General features: G+C 36.3%; 1 protein-coding gene across 4 annotated transcripts in view; it reads right to left on the bottom strand.

Moving 5' to 3' along the window:
• The window catches only part of OSBPL8 (oxysterol binding protein like 8), a 175,187-nt gene that overhangs the window by 136,606 nt on the left and 18,426 nt on the right, over positions 1-20,155 (bottom strand). For 2 of the 4 annotated variants that reach the window (XM_074402533.1, XM_074402534.1), the window contains exon 1: positions 4,935-5,007. The exons of the other annotated variants lie outside the window; for them this stretch is intronic. The gene's annotated coding sequence lies outside the window, so the exon portion shown is untranslated. Of the gene's footprint in view, positions 1-4,934; positions 5,008-20,155 lie in introns of those variants that run through there. 4 annotated transcript variants of the gene reach the window in all.

Below are 20,155 nucleotides of genomic sequence, written 5' to 3'. Positions count from 1 at the left end.
GTGCATTTTTTAAAAAAGAGGCAGGAACTTAATCAGGGGTTTATGCCTGAAGCAACTGAGAAAATGAAGGGGCCATTAGCAGGTATGCAATACATTGTAAGAAGACTTGGGGAAGAAAGGAATGGATATCAGAAGCTCCTCTTGGACTTGGTCACTTTCAGATGCCAGTTAGACATCTGAATACAGATATCTAGGAGGCAGCTAAACATGCAGATATGAGGCTGAGGTGGGGAGGTCAGGCCAAAAAATGTAAACTAGGAGTTAGCATATGAATAGAATTTAAAACCGTAACATTGAATGAGATCTTTTTGGAACTCTCTGCAGACAGAAAAGAACTCAAGATCAGAGCCCTGAGATACTCCAATATTAAATAATCAATATTTATAAAATGAATGAATTAATAAATCCAGACTTTTTTTTCAACTTTCAGGATTGCTCTATATAACTATACAAAAAGAGAATTACTCTATATAAAAAACAAAGAAAACACAAAATAAAAAATGATAAAATCACTAACTCAAAAAGGAAGCAAGATGACGGAAAGGTAAAATTAATGACAAATGCCCTAAATTCCTCACCTTTGATAACAGTATTAAGAAACAAAAAAATCCTGAAAGGAGAAGGTGGCTGGGGGCTTAAAGTAAAAGCACACCAATCTCTTCATCCTTTAGAGGTTAAAGTCGAAAACATTTAAATGATAATAAATCTGAGAATATAGAAGCATTTTTTAAAAGTTTAAACAGTAATTAAAAGCAAACTTAATGGCAGTAGGCACTAAGGAATAGGCTTAGAGAAAAAAAAGATAGTCGTCTCTGCTGTTTTAAGCATTTTAAACAGTGTATACTGCTTTTGTGTATATATATATATATATATATATATATATATATATATATATATTTTTTTTTTTTTTTTTTTTGAGACAGAGTTTTGCTCTTGTTACCCAGGCTGGAGTGCAATGGTGCAATCTCGGCTCACCGCAACCTCCGCCTCCCGGGTTCAGGCAATTCTCCTGCCTCAGCCTCCTGAATGGCTGGGATTACAGGCATGTGCCACCATGCCCAGCTAATTTTTTGTATTTTTAGTAGAGACGGGGTTTCACCATGTTGACCAGGATGGTCTCGATCTCTTGACCTAGTGATCCACCCGCCTCGGCCTCCCAAAGTGCTGGGCTTACAGGCTTGAGCCACCACGCCCGGCTGCTTTTGTATATTTTTAAAAAGTCATATAACTTTTTTGTAAAAGAATATGCCATTTGACAATCCTGATGACTCATTTCTCAAAACTGCCAAGCTAAAGCCAGGCCTGCATCCTAATTTAAACTTAATTACCAGTTGAATTAGAAGTGTGTAAGAAGACAATGTTCTCTCTTTTGTTCTTTTTGTTATCAGTACTCTAGATGCTGGGGAACTCCTGGCTCACTGTCTATACTTACCCTAACAAAGTTCCTAAAGAAAATAATTTTTAAAAAAATTATTCTCTATTTGGGATTTACAAATAGATATTTCAGTCACCAGAAAAGGAAGGAGCACCTACTAGGTGAGGCTAATGGCTTTAAACATGCCTAATCATAACAGCCTTATGATAGTGACTGAATATTGAACATTCAATTATTCAATAATTAATAATGGTTGTCTCTTATGGCAACAAGTTGTATACAAGAAATTTGTGGCTTCCTATCTCCCAGGATGCCCCAGAAGTTTTTCTGTTTTATTAAACTCATATATAACAAAAAAAAAAAAAAAAAAAAAAGGGATTCTCAAAAGCAAAAATGCACCAGATACAGTGGCTCACACCTGTAACCCCAGCAGTTGGGAGACCTAGGCAGGTGGATAGCTGAGGTCAGGAGTTTGAGACTAGCCTGGCCAACATAATGAAACCCTGTCTCTACTAAAAATACAAAAAAAATTTAGCTGGGTATGGTGGTGTGTGCCTGTAATCCCAGCTACTCAGGAGGCTGAGGCAGAAGAAATCGCTTGAACCCAGGAGCCTGAGGCTGCAGCAAGTCAAGATCACACCATTGTTCTCCAGCCTGGGCAACAGAGTGAGACTCAATCTCAAAAAAAAAGCAAAAATGCTGAGCCATGAATACACTCCCCTTTAAAGAAGAATAATACTGGAAGATAACATTGTATTTACATCACTTATCTTAATTTCACTCTGCAATTTTGACTAAAAAAAGAAATCAGATTGTAAATAAGAACAACCTGGTTTAGCTAGTCTGAACTAATCTACACTATAGTAGTCATTGGCCACACCGCATGTTACAGTCAAGAACAGACCACATGTGTTACAGTGGTCCCATTAAGATTACTATGAAGCTGAAAATCTACCATTGCCTCACTAGGCAGATGGCGTTAAGTGACTCCATCTTGAATAGGGACTGGGTAAGTAAGACTGAGACCTACTGGGCTGCATTCACAGGAGATGAGGCATTCTAAGTCACAAAATGAGATAGGAGGTCTGCAAAAGATACAGGTCAGAAAGATCTTGCTCATAAAACAGGTTGTGATAAAGAAGCTGGCCAAATCCCACCAAAGCCAAGATGGTAACGAAAGTAACCCGTGGTCATCCTGTTTATTATATACTAATTATAGTATAATGTATTAGCACATTAAAGACACTCTCACCAGTGTCTGACAATTTACAAATGCCATGGCAACATCAGCAAGTTACGCTATATGGTCCAAAAGGGATGGAACCCTCAGTTCAGGGAATTGCCCATCCCTTTCCCAGAAAACTCAATAATCCACCCCATTTAGCATATAATCAAAAAGTAACAAGTATAAGCAGATGAGCAGCCCATGCTGCTGCTCTGCCTATGGAGTAGCCATTATTTATTCCTTTACTTTCTTAATAAACTTGCTTTCACTTTATGAATTCATCTCAAATTCTTTCTTCAATGAGATCCAAGAACCCTCTCTTGGGGTCTGGATCAGGACCCCTTTCCAAAAACAAGTTCACAGTGCAAAGCAGTACCTTCACTACGCTTGGTTATGTTTAGACACACAAATACCATTGTGTTACAATTACCTACAGTATTCTGTATAGTAACAAGTTGTACAGGTTTGTAGCCTAGGACTATATCACGGTCTATAGCATATAGCCTACGCGTGTAGTAGGCTACACCACCTAGGCTTGTGTATTAGTAAGTACATTCTATGATGTTCACATGACAAAATTGCCTAATGATACATTTCTCAAAATGTGTGCCTGTCGTTAAGTGACCCATGACTGTATCTACATAGATTAAATCCTGAAAGAAAATCTAATATAATGAGAGATGATATAAATGTGAGTTTCCACATATCACGCTAGTACCAACATCCTATTCATATGTACTTTGAAAGAAAAAAATCTAAGTGAATTGCTTGATGAAAGCAGTCTATCCAAATGGCTTTCATCAAAATTATTTCAAAATGGTATAGTACATATGCTTCCTAGAGTATACTAATATTTGGCACCTATGAATCATGTTAATATTTCTTCCATTCTAATACTACTACTATAATAGTAAGAAAAATAGAAAAAATAATGATGATGATAATGGAAGACTGGGAGGCAAACAAAAAGTTGGACACTGACAGACAAGAAGGAAGTGGATTAGGGGTGTGCCATGCAAGTTATCCCACTGTGTGCAACTTTAGGAAGATAGACGGGGAAGACATGCAATGGGAAAGACAGAAGAAACAAAGTAAACTAATAATATCAACTATCAGAGGGAAGGGGAAAAAGCATAGCAAGTTATCTAAAAATATAAAGGTAAAAGGAGAGAAAAAAATCTAGACAACTCCCTTTATCTTGATTACTCTGGAGCACAGAGGTAAGTAGACAATCCAAAAACACTCTTCCCAAAACACTGCATAAAAAGCCACTTTATTTCACAGACATTAAATAAATATATATTATTGTCCTTACAGGTGTCTATTTCAAACTCATCATAATTTAGTTTCCATTTATTTCATGACTGCCTAGCCACACATTAAAGCCCAATAAATGACTTAAATTCTGAACCAGAAGAGTGTCCAAAAACTTTTTATATCTCCAAATCTGGCAAGTCTATTAATACTAAAAACTTAAAACAGAAGTACTGTTTTAGACAGATACATATGTATACAACAATCATCCAAACCAGCGACAAGTTACTAATAAAATGCACAAGAAGTCGGGCGCGGTGGCTCAAGCCTGTAATCCCAGCACTTTGGGAGGCTGAGGCGGATGGATCACGAGGTCAGGAGATTGAGACCATCCTGGTCAACATGGTGAAACCCCGTCTCTACTAAAAATACAAAAAATTAGCTGGGCATGGTGGCGCGTGCCTGTAATCCCAGCTATTCAGGAGGCTGAGGCAGGAGAATTGCCTGAACCCAGGAGGCGGAGGTTGTGGTGAGCCGAGATCGCGCCATTGCACTCCAGCCTGGGTAACAAGAGCGAAACTCCGTCTCAAAAAAAAAAAAAAAATGCACAAGAGAGAAATGGACTAAACATTTTCATGATCTGTTGTTTTATAAATACCTACTCCTTATGTAGAGTTCAGGCAAAACTGTATCATTAGCATTTTACCCCGAGGAAATCAGAATTCTAACCTAAGTTCCATAAAAAACAGAAAATCATTTACTACCAAAATTCTCAAGGTACAAAAGAAATTTCATTTCCCATTATCTCTGGATCAACCATTCTTAAAATTTATGGTTTATAAACCTGAATACCTATCATTGCTTCACCATCAGTTACATGTCCTTTGTAGGGCTCAAAACACATTCATCAAATATTATTTATGGCTGGGTACAGTGGCTCACGCCTGCAAACCCAGCACTTTGGGAGGCTAAGGTGGGTAGATTACCTACGGCCAGGAGTTTGAGTCCAGCCTGACCAACATGGAGAAACCCTGTCTCTACTAAAAAATACAAAAATTAGCCTGGTGTGGTGATACATGCCTGTAATCCCAGCTACTCGGGAGGCTGAGGCAGGAGAACCCTTTGAACCCAGGAAGCAGACGTTATGGTGAGCCGAGATCACGCCATTGTACTCCAGCCTGGACAACAAGAGCAAAACTCCATCTCAAAAAATAAATATATGTGTGTGTGTGTAATATAAAAAATATGTTTATATATAAATATATGTACATATATACTATAAAATACATAATATATAAATACATATTTTATACACACACACACACACACACACACACACACACACACACAAAGTTCATTTTTATATATGGTACAAGGGGTCCAGCTTCAATCTTCTGCATATGGCTAGCCAATTATCCCAGTGTCATTTTACTGGTTAAATTTATTTGTATTTTAGGTTTGCCAGTACATATGAAGGTTACATAGATAAACACATGTCACAGGGGTTCATTGTACATATTATTACATCACCCAGGAATTAAGCTCAGTTCCCTATAGTTATATTTTCTGCTCCTCTACCTCATATAACCTTCCCCCTTCAAGTAGACCCTAGTGTCTGTTGTTTCCTTCTGTGTTCACAAGTTCTTATCCTTTAGCTCCCACTTATAAGGGAGAACAGGCAGTATCTGGTTTTCTGTTCCTGAGTTAGTTTGCTAAGGAAGATAGCCTCCAGCTCCATCCATATTCCCAGAAAAGATGTGATCTAGTTCTTTTTCATGGCTGCATAACATTCCATGGTGTATATGTACCACATTTTTTTTTCAATCTGTCATTGACGGGCATTTAGTTTGATTCCATACCTTTGCTATTGTGAATATCCCAGCACAGTTTACTGAATAGAGATTTTTCCCATTGCTTGTTTTTGTCAGCTTTATCAAAGATCAGATGGTTGTAGGTGTGTAGCCTTATTTCTGGGCTCTTTATTCTGTTCCACTGGTTAATGTGTCTGTTTTTCTACCAGTACCATACTGTTTTTGTTACTGTAACCCTGTAGCACAGTTTGAAGTCAGATAATGTAATGCCTCCAGCTTTGTTCTTTTGGCTTGGTATAGCTTTGGCTGTTGGGCTCTTTTCTGGTTCCATGTAAATTTTTGAAAATTTTTTTCTAGTTCTGTGAAGAATATCAGTAGTTTGATAAAAATAGCAACAAATCTGTAAATTGCTTTGGGCAGTAAAGCCATTTCAACAATATTGATTCTTCCTATCTGTGACCCTGGGATGTTTTTCCATTTGTTTGCGTCTTCTCTGATTTCATTGAGCAGTGTTTTATAATTCTCATTAAACAGATCTTTTTACCTCCCTAGTTAGCTATATTCCTAGGTATCTTTTTTTCTTTTTGTGGCAATTATGAATGACACTGCTTTCCTGTTGTGGCTCTCGGCTTGGCTGTTTTTGGTGTATAGAAATGCCAGGGATATTTGTACATTGATTTTGCATCCTTAAACTTTCCTGAAGTTGTTTATCAGCTGAAGACACTTTTGGGCCGAGGTTACAGGGTTTTCTAGACATAGAATCAAATTGTTTGTCAACAAAGGTAGTTTGACTTCCTCTCTTCCTATTTGGTTACCCTTTATTTCTCTTGCCTCACTGCTCTCTACCTAGACACCCTACCTGTGGAAGAAAAGCAATTAGAGTAGATAAAATTTTAACATTCCTCTGCTCTATAACAAGAAAGTACTCAAAAGAACAATGTATCAGATAGAAAGAACAAAGTATTTCTTTCTATTACCTTAGTTATGCAGCCATTTTCTTCCTAAAATACACTGCTTGTATTTTAAGAATCCAACAGCAAGGTCCAAATCTTTCTTACACCCACTAACTCATCATTCAGCACAGTGTGAATAATAATACTCTCAACTGTTCAAAACACATACCCTGGGTTTTCGCAACAGTCAAAACTCAATTCCTAATTATGCAAACATATTGTGACTACAAAGGGGTGTAAATAACAAGACTAATGTTTCTCCCTACCACAATAAGTATATTAAAAAGTGATGGATGCTATGTGGAGAAAGTGGAACCTGTGTGCACTGCAGGTGGAAATGTAAAATGGTACAGCCACTGCGGAAAACAGTATGATGGTTCCTCAAAAGAATAAAAAACAGAATTACTATATGATCCAGCAATTCCACTTCTAGGTAAGTATACAAAAAAAAAAAAAAAACAAAATTAGAGTCTTGAAGAGATACTTGTAAACTCATGTTCACAAAAGAATTATTCATAATATCTAAAATGTGGAAGCAACCCATCAACAAATGAATGCATAAGCAAAATGTGGTATATAAATACAATGGAGTATTGTTCAGTCCTTAAAAGGAAAGAAATTCTGACATATGCTATAACATGAATGAAAATTGAGGGCATTATGCTAAGTGAAATAAGCCAGTCACAAAAAGGCAAATACTCTGATTCTACTTTTATGATGTACCTACAGTAGTCAAAATTATAGACAGAAAGTAAAATGATGATCGCCAGGGGAGAAGGAGAGGAGAGAATGGAGTGTTACTGTTTAATGGGCATATAGTTTTAATTCTGCAAGACAAAAAGAGTTCTGGAAATGGATGATATTGATGCTTGTACAATATAAATGTACATAATACCAATGAACTTTAACTGAAAATGGTTAAGATGATTTTATGTATTTTACCATAATAAAATGATTGGGAAAAAAAGTAATGCATATTTTATCTGTCTAGAAATACAGAATTCGAGATCAGATTGAGGACGTATCAACTTGCGTCAAACACAACAAATTGGCCTGGTGCCATTAGAATGAAATCAATTATATAACACTGTGATCCCCTTCTATGATGTGCTGGTTATTCACACCGAATCACTTAAAAATTAATGATCTCATCTCATTTGTGAATAAATGAACCTACCTTTCCTGCTAATAGGTTTATCTTTATGAAGTTTAAGTTGAGACCTAAAGGTTAAGTGGCAGTTAGCTAAAAAAACTATGGCAAGAAACACATTCCAAGCAGAGAATACAAGTAAGTCATAAGGTGGAAAGTCACCCCTATATTGGACTACAAGGACAACTCATGAATTAACTAGTTCTAGAACTCAAAGTTTTAAAAGAGAAAAAAAGGTGCTTCAATAAAATCCAAAAAATGAAAGGGAAAAAAAGTGATATGGTACTATGGTTTAGATATGGTTTGTCTGTCCCTACCAAATCCCAAATCTCATTTTGAAAGAGTGTGGCAGTGTCGAGAGGTCGTGCCATCCGGAGGCATTAGGATCATGGGGGCAGATTCCTCATGAGTATCTTGGTGTCATTCTCTCAAGTAGTGAGTTCTTATTCTAGCAAGATGGGATGAGTTCTCAAGGGAATAAATCAGTTCCCAGGAAAGTGAGTTGGTCCCTCTTCACATGTGCCCTCTTTCCCTTTGAGCTTCTCTGTCATGTTCTGATGTGGCACCAAAGTTCTCACCAGAAGCTGAGCAGAGGCCAATGCCATACTTCTTGTACAGCCTGAAGAATAATGAGCTAAACAAACCTCTTTCCTCAGGTATTCTTTTATAGCAACACAAAGTGGACTAAGACACATAATAGACAGATAATATCTCAAGCCAATAGTATTTAAAGTACTAAAATATAGTAGACTCCTATCTTTATTTATTTATTTATTTATTTAAAGGCAGGGTCTCACTGTCATCCAGGTTGGAGTGCAGTGGCATGATCTCAGCTCACGGTGAATGAGCTCAAATGATCCTTCTACCTCAGCCTCTCAAGTAGCTGGAAAGACGCCTGGCTTATTTTTGATTTTTTGTAGAGACAGTCTCGCTCTGTTTCCCAGGCTAGTCTCGAACTCCTGTGATAAAGCGATCCACCTGTCTCAGCCTCCCAAAGCAAAAGGATTACAGGCACGAGCCACCATGTCCAGCCAGGTTCCTATCTAGAGTTTCAAGTATGAAATTATTATTACCTGCTCAAAAATTAACCATAAACTTATTTTTACATATTTTAGAGGAAAACAAAATTTAAAGGGGAATAAGGGGAGTTTACTGTTTTGTTCTTTCCACATTTCTAAAGTTATTTCTCTTCCCGGAAACCAAAGCTAATAGATGAATAAGGGTAAAGTTCACAGAGAATACAGCAGGTATCCATAGAATCAAAGGGAAAATTTAGGGCTCTTAAACAACAAGTATTTTATAAAAAGCCGATTCCTCATTGCTATGGATTTGAATATTTGTGTCCTCTCCAAGATTCACATGTTGAAATCCTAATCCTCAATGTGATGACATGTGGAGACAGGGCCTTGGGAGGATAATCATACCATGAGGGTGGAGCCCTCATGCTGGGATTAGTGCCCTTATGAGAACAGACACAATAAAGCTTGCTTCTCTGTTTCCACCATGTGAGGAATCAGCAAGGTGACACCTGTCCACAAGCCAGGAAGAGGGCCCTCAGTGGAACCTGACCATACAGGTACCCTGCTCTTAGACTTTCCAGCCCCTAGAACTGTAGAAAATAAATTTCTGTTGTTTAAGCAATCTGATCTATAGTATTTTGTTACAGAAGCCCAAGCAGACTTAGAGATCCATGTACTCACTTCCAAGAAAAAGAAAATTTACATAGCATTTTTTAAAGGCCAATATAACTCTTCATTTAACTCAAAAAACAAAGAAATTATGAATATGACAAATCTTCTCAATGGAAAAGCATAACTCCACTCTAAAAGTCTATGATGACTATAAAGCAATATAGAAAAGAGATTATATTAACTTTTTTAGAAAACAAAACACAGTATTTAAGTACTATAAATTAGAATCATTTAAATTACATACATATACAACAAAGAACGGAAGAAAGAGAAAACAATGGCACTAAGGTGAATAAATCCTTCATTGTTAACAGACTATTGTCATGATAAATAAAATTGGAGATAAATAAGATATAAGGAATGAAAATGTCCATAAGCACTAAATCATAACCCTAAATTTAAAACTGTCTATGAAAGCAAAATAATAGCAAGCACAAAAATTTCACTGACAAAACTATGTACAGATTAATTTAAATCTTCAAAAGATTATAAGTTATTTGTTAGGAGGTGGCAATTTCAAATCTGCTGGCCTTTTAGCAACCTATAACTACTGACAGTACAACTAAAAATTTAATTTGGAAAACCAAATAAGAGTAGTAAGACCAACAAAATTTTTTTATAATGGCATGGCCCTTCCCAAATGCTTTCCATACATCATCACTGATCTTCACAAAATCCTAAAAAATGGGTATAATAATTGAAGAGTGCTGCTTTTGTTTTAAAAACAAAAAAAGAACAACCAGGTATTATACACTTCCTGATACAAAGTATATACCACTATGAAGTTTCTCTGTCAAAAAAAAAAAAGGAAAAAAAAAAAATCAAAATTTATTCATACCAAGACTCGAGATCTAATTACAATTTTTTATTTTTAATTTTATTTTTTTGAGATGAAGTCTTGTTTTGTCGCCCAGGCTGGAGTGTAGTGGCATAATCCTAGTTCACTGCAACCTCCACCTCCCAGGTTCAAGCAATTATCCTGCCTCAGCCTTCTGAGTAGCTGGGATTACAGGCACACACCACCACGGTCAGCTAATTTTCGTACTTCTTAGTAGAGATAGGATTTACGATTTTGGCCAGGCTGGTCTCAAACTCCTGACCTCAGGTGATCCGTCCATCTTGGCCTTCCAAAGTGCTGGGATTACAAGTGTGAGCCACCATGCCCCACCAGTAAAATCTCATTTTAAGTCCAGAGCTTAAAATGTGGATTACTTTACATCTCTGGATCTCAGTTTCCTCATAAGTAAAATTATGAGACTAAAATGGCAATTATTGAGACTCCTTAAAATTCTAATATTCTACAACCTGACACTCAGCAGTTTTACCTGCTGTCTAAATATCGATGACACAATCACTGCAATGCAAGAGAATGTTAAGTTATACGGTACCATCTCAACTGTAAGGTCCGTATTAGGACCTGTCTTTAGAGTAATAAATGAAGGGGAGTGGCAGGGGAACAACATAAGGCAACTTAATCTGACATACTTTCTAAGCTTTTATTAAGTTTCTACAAATCCACTCAGTAACTGATTTGTTTTTGGAAGGGGATAGTAACAAGTGCCCAAGAAGGAAAAAATAGCAAGGATTCGTTTTAATTTCTTAAATTTCTTTTGCTGAAGCTTCAGCATTATCTTCAAATTTTATAGTGCCATTGTATTAGTCCATTCTCACATTGCTATAAAGAACTGCTGGAGAGTGGGTAATTTATGAAGAGAAGAGGTTTAACTGACTCACAGTTCCACACGGCTAGGGAGGCCTCAGGTAACTTACAATCATGGCAAAAGGGAAAGGGGAAGCAAGGACCTTTGCATGGTGGCAGGAGAGTGAAGAGTGAGCAACAGCAGGGAAAACTGCCTTATAAAACCATCAGAAGTGCTTTTTAATGTCATCGGATCACCTTTTATCACTCAATTAGTATCATAAAGCAAGCACAAAGACAAACAAATTGCGTTACTTAAGTGACACCATTCTCCTTTTTTTAAGTTAGCTTCCAAGCAGATCAGCAAGCTAAATTTGACTTGCAGTAATTCAATGGTGATAAAGTATTCCCTCCATCATTCAAGTTAGGTACAATTCAGGATATAAAAACTAGTCCTTTCAGACCAATTGCTTGCACATTTCTACAGGAACCTTTTTGACAAACCTACATGGATTTTAACAAATGGAGAGTGAGGAGAGTGGAAAATATTAATAAGACATACCAAATTGTGACAATATGGAAAGAGTATTGTGTACATACAAACATGAAACCATTGAAAGCCTTCAACATGGGTGGATGGGGGGAGGGATAACTAAGTTAGTAGAACATGTGGTAAAACTTAAAATCAAATCCAGTAGTCCTGAAGGTATAGTAAATTGTTTAGTTTTGAAGGTATAATAATTGTTTAGTTTTGAAGGCATAGTAATTGAGTACCAGGCATTTTAAAAAACTGACCAAAAGATAACACAGAAATTGATAAATCTGTTCCTTAAAATATTTCTTTCCTAAACAAAAATTTTTGTTGTGGACTGTATCTGAGGCACTATATACTCTAAGGAGAGAAAAAAAAAAACTATGCTCCTTAAGCTGAAATAACATTCTAATTTCTCTGATATTCATCCCAATTAAACTAGGTGGTATCAGAAAATGAAAAGTACTTCATATATTTCAGAAAACACTATAGTGAAAAAAATCACTATAAATTATCTATTTTAAGCAAAACTATTTGATGTTGCTCAAACAACACAGCAAAACTAGATTCCTTCACTTTATATTTGTTAAAAATCATCTCCCTTCATCACACAATAATGAATCTACAAACTAATTCATAATGAATACAATGAATGCTTATATGTATTATGTTCATGGCAAATCTATAAAGGCAGAAAGGCTTGGGTTCAGCCAATAAATAGTTAATACTGTATTATAAGATTTTTAAAAAATATTATATCTACCTAGAAACTACAGCAGTAGTAGATTTTTGTTTTGACCTGTCCAGATCCATTTCCCCTTCCTCTGATAGCATGCATCTTTATCTTTTGGGAAAGGAATATCCTCCCTCCAACAATACACAATCTTAGTACTCCACCCTCTCCTACAAAAAAAAATGGACCAAAAAAACTGAGCCAGGCCAATCAGTCCGTATCTGCCTCACTCTCTGAGAAATGTGAATCATGAGCAGGGTGACCACGTCAATTTCAAATACAATCACAAAAAACTATCCTAATGGGGGCTCCGTAAAGATTGTCCATCGCTTTCTGCTGTCTAGGTCCCTAAAGCTGTTGAAATGTCTACTATTTCTAAAACTCTACTCTTCAGTTTTTAAGAAAATGAGCTTATCATTCCAGTAAATTATTTAAGTTAGCCAAAGTTTTCTATTACTTGAACTAAAAAACCCTAAACTGATACGGGTACTATTTCAGACATTTGTAACCATAATAGTCTACCTTTGAATAAGGAAATAAAATAAAAATTAACTTCAAAATATTTTTAAATGAATTTACAAAAGTAAAATCCATGCCAGACCTAGAAAAATTTAAAACACCATATATGCTATAACAAGAAAAAAATACAATTGCATAGTGTTCATTTATGTGTTTCTTGCTAGGTTTTTAAACTCCATTACATAAGACCTATCCCTATAACCATATATAAGACCAGGTTTTTTTGTTTTTGTTTTTGTTTTTTTAATATCAGGCTTTTTTGACAATCCTACGGAAAAAAAAAAATGTTTACTCAGGAATATAATCTCTTCTTCAATTTTCATTTGGATCTTACTATTCAAGTTGCCTTCTCTGGAGCTCCTGCTTCATTTCTTCTTATTCACTATCAAATGAAGGATTTGTGGTAAACTACACGAGTAGGCCTAAGAAGAGAAACATTTCTAAAAATATCTATTTGTGCAGCTGACTGAGATTTCCATTTGTCTGACTGATCTTACAATCCACTGAAGTCTTTATGAAGCAAATACAGGAGTAAACACAAACAAGTGAAGACCAGCCCTCCAGAAACACTTGACCACAAGCAGTCTATATCAACAACTTAAAGCGGGAGAAACTCAAGCACTCAGAAATAAGACTATTAACCTCATCTCCACCTCATTACCTACCGACTTTCCAAAATTCTAAGCTGTGTCAAGTGCAAAGCTAAGAAACGTCTTTTAAAGGAGAAATGTAATTTCAATAGAAAAAAAAAATACACATATATTCCTCTTACAGCCTAGGACATTATTCACCAAAACAAGTTAAATCGGCTGGGCGCGGTGGCTCAAGCCTGTAATCCTAGCACTTTGGGAGGCCGAGGCGGGTGGATCACGAGGTCAAGAGATCGAGACCATCCTGGTCAACATGGTGAAACCCCGTCTCTACTAAAAAATACAAAAAATTAGCTGGGCATGGTGGCGTGTGCCTGTAATGCCAGCTACTCAGGAGGCTGAGGCAGGAGAATTGCCTGAACCCAGGAGGCGGAGGTGGCGGTGAGCCGAGATCGCGCCATTGCACTCCAGCCTGGGTAACAAGAGCGAAACTCTGTCTCAAAAAAAAAAAAAACCAAGTTAAATCAAATGCATAACCAACATCCATCATCATTTCCATTATGTGAGAAATGAGATAAAATAAACAGAAGATAAAATCCCTATCTAGGAAAGCATACAATTTAATTGGAAAGACTAAAAATACACGTCAAATAAAATACTCATATATAATCAATATTATAATTGAATGTGCGTTACATTTTACCTTTTTTCCTAATACTTTTACAGTAAACTAAAGTGGTTTAAGAAGGGGAAAATATCTGAGTGCTATTTTGAAACCAAGAACTGTACTCATTATTGAGATCTTTCTAATGTTCATTTATATGTAATTAGACAAGAAATTAAACACAATTTTTATCTAACATTTTTCTTCAATTCAACATGTTCCCAATTAGCACATACTACAGTTTGACAACTGCCATTACAGTACCTCAAATGTTCCTGCAAAAGACTGCTTCAGGCAAGGATAGGAATATTTCTGTTAAAGAATAAGAGAGAAAAGAAAAGAAACACAATTTTAAATTGAAAAGTGTTACTATTTTATTACCTGTCAAGTATCAGACTTGGTATTTAAACACTTGGCTTCTGGTACACACTTTTGTTATTGCAAGCCCAATACTGGCCTTTTCAAAAATCATATACCTATACTGTTGAAATCTAGAGTTGCTTACTACCAATAATGAGCTAAAGAAGAATACTGATTGCTGTCTAACGCCTTCTGACTTAGCTGAAAGTACTTAGCTTCTTAATATATACAATATCTCACTGAAAAATAACAAGCAGGAAGTCCCTGGTGGTGGCAACATCTCTGAAAGCAGAAACTAGCAAAAAGAAGCAAATGAAAAATGAAAATCAGTAATACATACACACAAGCAATGAGATCAAGAGAGTAAACTATAAAAAGATTTTTTTTTTCTGTTTTCGAGATGATGTTGATTTGGAGGATTTACACTATCTTCAAAGTTTATAAAAATCAAAAATAATGTGGTACTGGCATACCACACATATATATAAATGGAACAGAATAAGGAGTCTAGAAATGGACCCATAAACATACGGTCAATTAATTTTCAACAAAAGTGCCAAGGAAACTCATTGAGAAAAAGAAAATACTTTCAGTAAGAAAGAACTGGATATTCATTAAAAACAACCACAGCAGCCTGGCTTTTACACTAAACAAAAATTAACTCAAAATGAATCACAAATCTAAATACAAAAGCCAACACTGTAAAACTTCTAGAATAAAAATGGGAAAATAAAAATTTGTCTACCCTGCAACTTTAGGGCAAAAAAAAAAATCTTAGAAATGCAAAACATACAAACTGTGAAAGAAAAAACTGATATGCTGAATTTCAAAAAATTAAATTATTCTCCTCTTTAAAAAGTTTTATTTTAAAAAGACAAGAGACAGACAGCAAGAAAATACGTACAACACATAACAACTCATTCTTAGTATATAAAAAAGCTTATATAAATAAGAGACAATTTTTTAAATAAATAAAAAATTTAAACAATTACCAAAAAAGATACAAATGGCTAATAAATCCAAGAAAAGATGCTTCCTACCATGATCATCAGTGAAATATAAATGAAAACCACAATGAGATACTACTACACAACCACTAGAATGTTAATTAAATTTTTTAACTAAAAATGTAAGTGTTGATGAGAAGCAGAGCAACTGGAACTCTCTCATACATTGCTGGTAAGATGCAAAAATGTTATAGCTACCCTTAAGTATTTACCAAAGAAAATGGAAACACGTCCATCCAAAAATCTGTACATGGATATATAGTAGCTTCATTTACAATAACCGAAAACTAGAAACAAGTCAAATGCTATCAAAAGGTGGGAATGGATAAAAAAAATTGGATATTCACTATCATACTGTAATAGCATTCCTATACAGTGGGAATACTATCCAAAAATAAAAAGGAACAATCTCAAAAATATGCAGAGCAAAATAAACCAGGCAAGAGCACATACACTGTGATTCCGTTCATATGAAATCCTAGAACAGATAAAAGCAATCCACAGTGACAGAACCCAAATCAGTCATTGTCTGACACAGAGTAGGAAAGGGAAAGATTAAGTGCAAGGAGCACAAGATGATTTTGGGGACTGATGGAAAGTTCTATGGGTGTATACATTTGTCAAAATGCATCAAACTATATACACTTAAAATGGGTTCATTTTATTTAGATGTAAATTATACCTGAATAAAGTAGTTTGGGATTTGTTTTTGTTTTTTTAAGTGATACTGGTGGGGTGAGAGGTGCAAAGCAGGAAAGACTGCATAAAGAGAGAAAGGCAGAATGACAACATACGTAACAATGTTTAAAATCAGAAAAAAAGTAAAATATCGCCGGGCGCGATGGCTCAAGCCTGTAATCCCAGCACTTTGGGAGGCCGAGGCGGGTGGATCACGAGGTCAAGAGATCGAGACCATCCTGGTCAACACGGTGAAACCCCGTCTCTACTAAAAATACAGAAAAATTAGCTGGGCATGGTGGCACGTGCCTGTAATCCCAGCTACTCAGGAGGCTGAGGCAGGAGAATTGCCTGAACCCAGGAGATGGAGGTTGTGGTGAGCCGAGATCACAACATTGCACTCCAGCCTGGGTAACAAGAGCGAAACTCTGTCTAAAAAAAAAAAAAAAAAAAAGTAAAATATCTAGCACAACTATCCTAGCACTTTGGGAGGCCAAGGTGGGCAGATCACCTGAGGTCAAGAGTTTAAGACCTGCCTGGCCAACATGGTGAAACTCTGTCTCTACTAAAAATACCAAAAAAAAAAAAAAAAAAAAAAAAAATCTAGCACAACTAAAACTAAGAGTGTAACTGAGAGAATTTAAGTAATTTCATCTGTAAAATGGGAATAACTCACAGGATAGCTGTGAAAAATCGATGAGATAGTTAATATTAATACTATACTACTTAAATAAATTCTGAAAGAATTTCTAGAGGAAATTATCTTAAGATGCCAATTTTTAAAAGAGAAAAGGAAATGGGTGGAAAGGCAGGAGAGACCTACAGGTGGAAGGAATGGTAACGTGCAGAAGAACGGAGGCGGAAAGGAGCGAGTCATATGTAGGAGATGATAAAATTAGCATGCCTGTGGCAGCAAATCCATATATGGGCGTATCAAAAAAAAAAAAAAGGGTAATCTTCCCATCTGACTCAAACATTCATTAAATGTTACAGTAGAACCCAGAAATGTAACTTCATCCAGTGGATGCTATGATACATGATAAATATATTCAACTGTTTAAAACAGAGAAAAATAAAAAGTTCTATCTTTGTATTTAAAAAATGAGAATGCTTACAATTGCCAGCTTCAGTCTCTTGGAGGTTGGCCACAGTTCTTCCCAACAGAAAAACATAATTATAATTATTAAGATATAATTATACCTAAGCAACATATGGACTTGCTGTGCAGCTGTCTCTGTGCTTCTGAAATTATGCAAGCCTTTACACTTTGCAAAGTCTGATTTCTACAAATGATTGGTATTTGGAAAACAAGACATAAGAAAATCTGCAGTGGCTCATGTCTATAATCCCAGTACTTTGGGAGGCTGAGGTGGGTGGATCACCTGAGGTCAGGAGTTCAAGATCAGCCTGGCCAACATGGTGAAAGCCCATCTCTTAAAAAAAAGAAAAAGAAAAAGAAAATCTACCCAAATAACTAATTGCTACCACAAGAATTATTTCATAGTATACTACTTAAAAGGTATCAGAACACTAAAATGTATTTCAAAAGACAACATGACCAAGATCAGGATTCCTGGGCATTTATCATTTTAAACTGTGTTTTTTTTGTTTTGTTTTGTTTTTTTTTGAGACAGAGTCTCACTTAGTCACCAGGTGCCAGGCTGGAGTGCAGTGGCACAATCTTGGATCACTGCAACCTCTGCTTCCTGGGTTCAAGCAAGTCTCCTGCCTCAGCCTCCCAAGTAGCTGGGACTACTGGCGCACGCCACCACGCCCAGCCTTTAAACTGTTTTTACATTTGTACATTTAAACATGTTTAGTTAATGAATGCAGGGTTACCATTGTTATGATGTATAAACTTAAACCTTCATTAAGATTTTGCATAAAACATTATTTCATATACAGAACAGAAAAGTATTATTTTCAATGTCTTATTTCTGGGAAGAGATAGCCAAGATAAGTAGTAATAACTCGAATAAATTTAGTTCTCTGAATGAGAGAAATATACAGAAATATAAAATAAGAAAAAGAGATTCACAATGAGAAATAATCTTTTTTTTTTTTTATAATAGAGACAGGGTTTCACCGTGTTGGCCCTGGTCTCGAACTCCTGAGTGATCCACCCGCCTCGGCCTCCCAAAGTGCTGGGATTACAAGTGTCAACCACCGCGCCCGGCCAAGAAATAAAATATTAAAGATCAATAGGCCGGGTGCAGTGGTTCAGGCCTGCAATCCCAGCACTTTGGGAGGCCAAGGCAGGTGGACCACCTAAGGTCAGGAGTTTGAGACCAGCCTGGCCAACATGGTGAAACCTGTCTCTATTAAAAATACAAAAATTAGCTGGGTGTGGTGGCAAGCACCTGTAATCCCAGCTACTCAGGAAGCTGAGGCAGGAGAATCACTTGAACCCAGGAGGCAGAGGGTGCAGTGAGCCAAAATCACACCTGTAATCCCAGCTACTCAGGAGGCTGAGGCAGGAGAATCGCTCCAGGAGTCAGAGGTTGCAGGGAGCCAAGATCACACCACTGCACTCCAGCCTGGGCAACAGAATGAGACTCCATCTCTAAAAAATAAAATAAAATAAATAAAGGACAATACTACTGACCTTTAAACACAGTAGCAGCAATGGAGCTTGCTGAGGACAACAAAACTATAGGATTAAACTAATTTAAGTCTCTTTATTAAGAAAGATGTTATGTAGTGACAGCTAACTAACAAGGTTTTAACTGCTCCATCTACATCAAGGCCATACCAATTAGAGACCTTGACTCAGAGTAGAGAATGTAGAGGTTAAAGAAAAACGTTACCGATTTTTGCTTTTCTCAACCCATATATTATACATCAATGTAGTCCACTATAATATTTACAAACACATAAAAAATTTGATGTGCTTTGGGAGGCCGAGATGGGTGGATCACAAGGTCAGGAGATCGAGACCATCCTGGTCAACATGGTGAAACCCCATCTCTACTAAAAATACAAAAAATTAGCTGGGCACGGTGGCACGTGCCTGTAATCCCAGCTACTCAGGAGGCTGAGGCAGGAGAATTGCCTGAACCCAGGAGACGGAGGTTGCAGTGAGCTAAGATCGCGCCGTTGCACTCCAGCCTGGGTAACAAAAAGTGAAGCTCCGTCTCAAAAAAAAAAAAAAAAAAATTTGATGTGTTATATAGTTCAGAATCATGAATATTTTTCCTTTAAATGATAATATTTTAGGCTATTAAATACTTTTTAAAAGCACTAACTATATACTCACTAAAAATACTTATTTATTCCTATTTTAAGAAACACAAACTGGGAAAAAAGTTCTTAATAATAAGATTAGTAATAAAATACTAGTTAAGACCTGCCACTAACTTTTGTTTGTTTTATTGTTGTTGTTGTTGTTGTTGTTGAAAGGAGACTTTAGGAATGTGATACAGCTAAAGATTATCATTTTTTAAGTGAGAATTATGAAACATTTTAAATCAAACATCTTTCAATCAACATAATAATAATGTAGCAACGCTAATTCAAAAAATGAACACGATTACCCAAAGACTCTTAAGCAAAGACTGCTTTTCCCTCCTAAGTTTTTTCATGAAAACTTTACTTAGCAAATAATCTCACAATAAAAAGTCAAAGAGTGAGGAATGCAGCTCCTGGTCATACCAATGGCTACTACCCCTTTCTCTCCAGCTCTTCTAAGACACTTATGCAAGAAGATAGCATACTCCCTCAAAGAACGCTGAGCAGGCCATAAGTCCCATTTGTCTAACTTCCCATGAACAGTCAATGGTTACAACCAAACATAGACCCATACACAACCCATATCCCCTAAAAAGGTAGTCTGAATTTTCGGTCAGAAAACAATCAGCTTCAAGGAAGCTTCTTTTTTGAAGTCACTACTATCTTAAAAGCAGCAGGCTTGCCTGTTGGGTATACTAGCAAATGATAAGAAATCATCTTTCTGAATCTTGTTTCTAACATCCTTC

The sequence above is a fragment of the Saimiri boliviensis genome, chromosome 7 (assembly GCF_048565385.1).
Source record: "Saimiri boliviensis isolate mSaiBol1 chromosome 7, mSaiBol1.pri, whole genome shotgun sequence".
Classification (NCBI taxonomy): domain Eukaryota; kingdom Metazoa; phylum Chordata; class Mammalia; order Primates; family Cebidae; genus Saimiri; species Saimiri boliviensis.
Note: the sequence above shows the minus strand (reverse complement) of the source record. Positions and strands in the feature narration are given on the sequence as shown.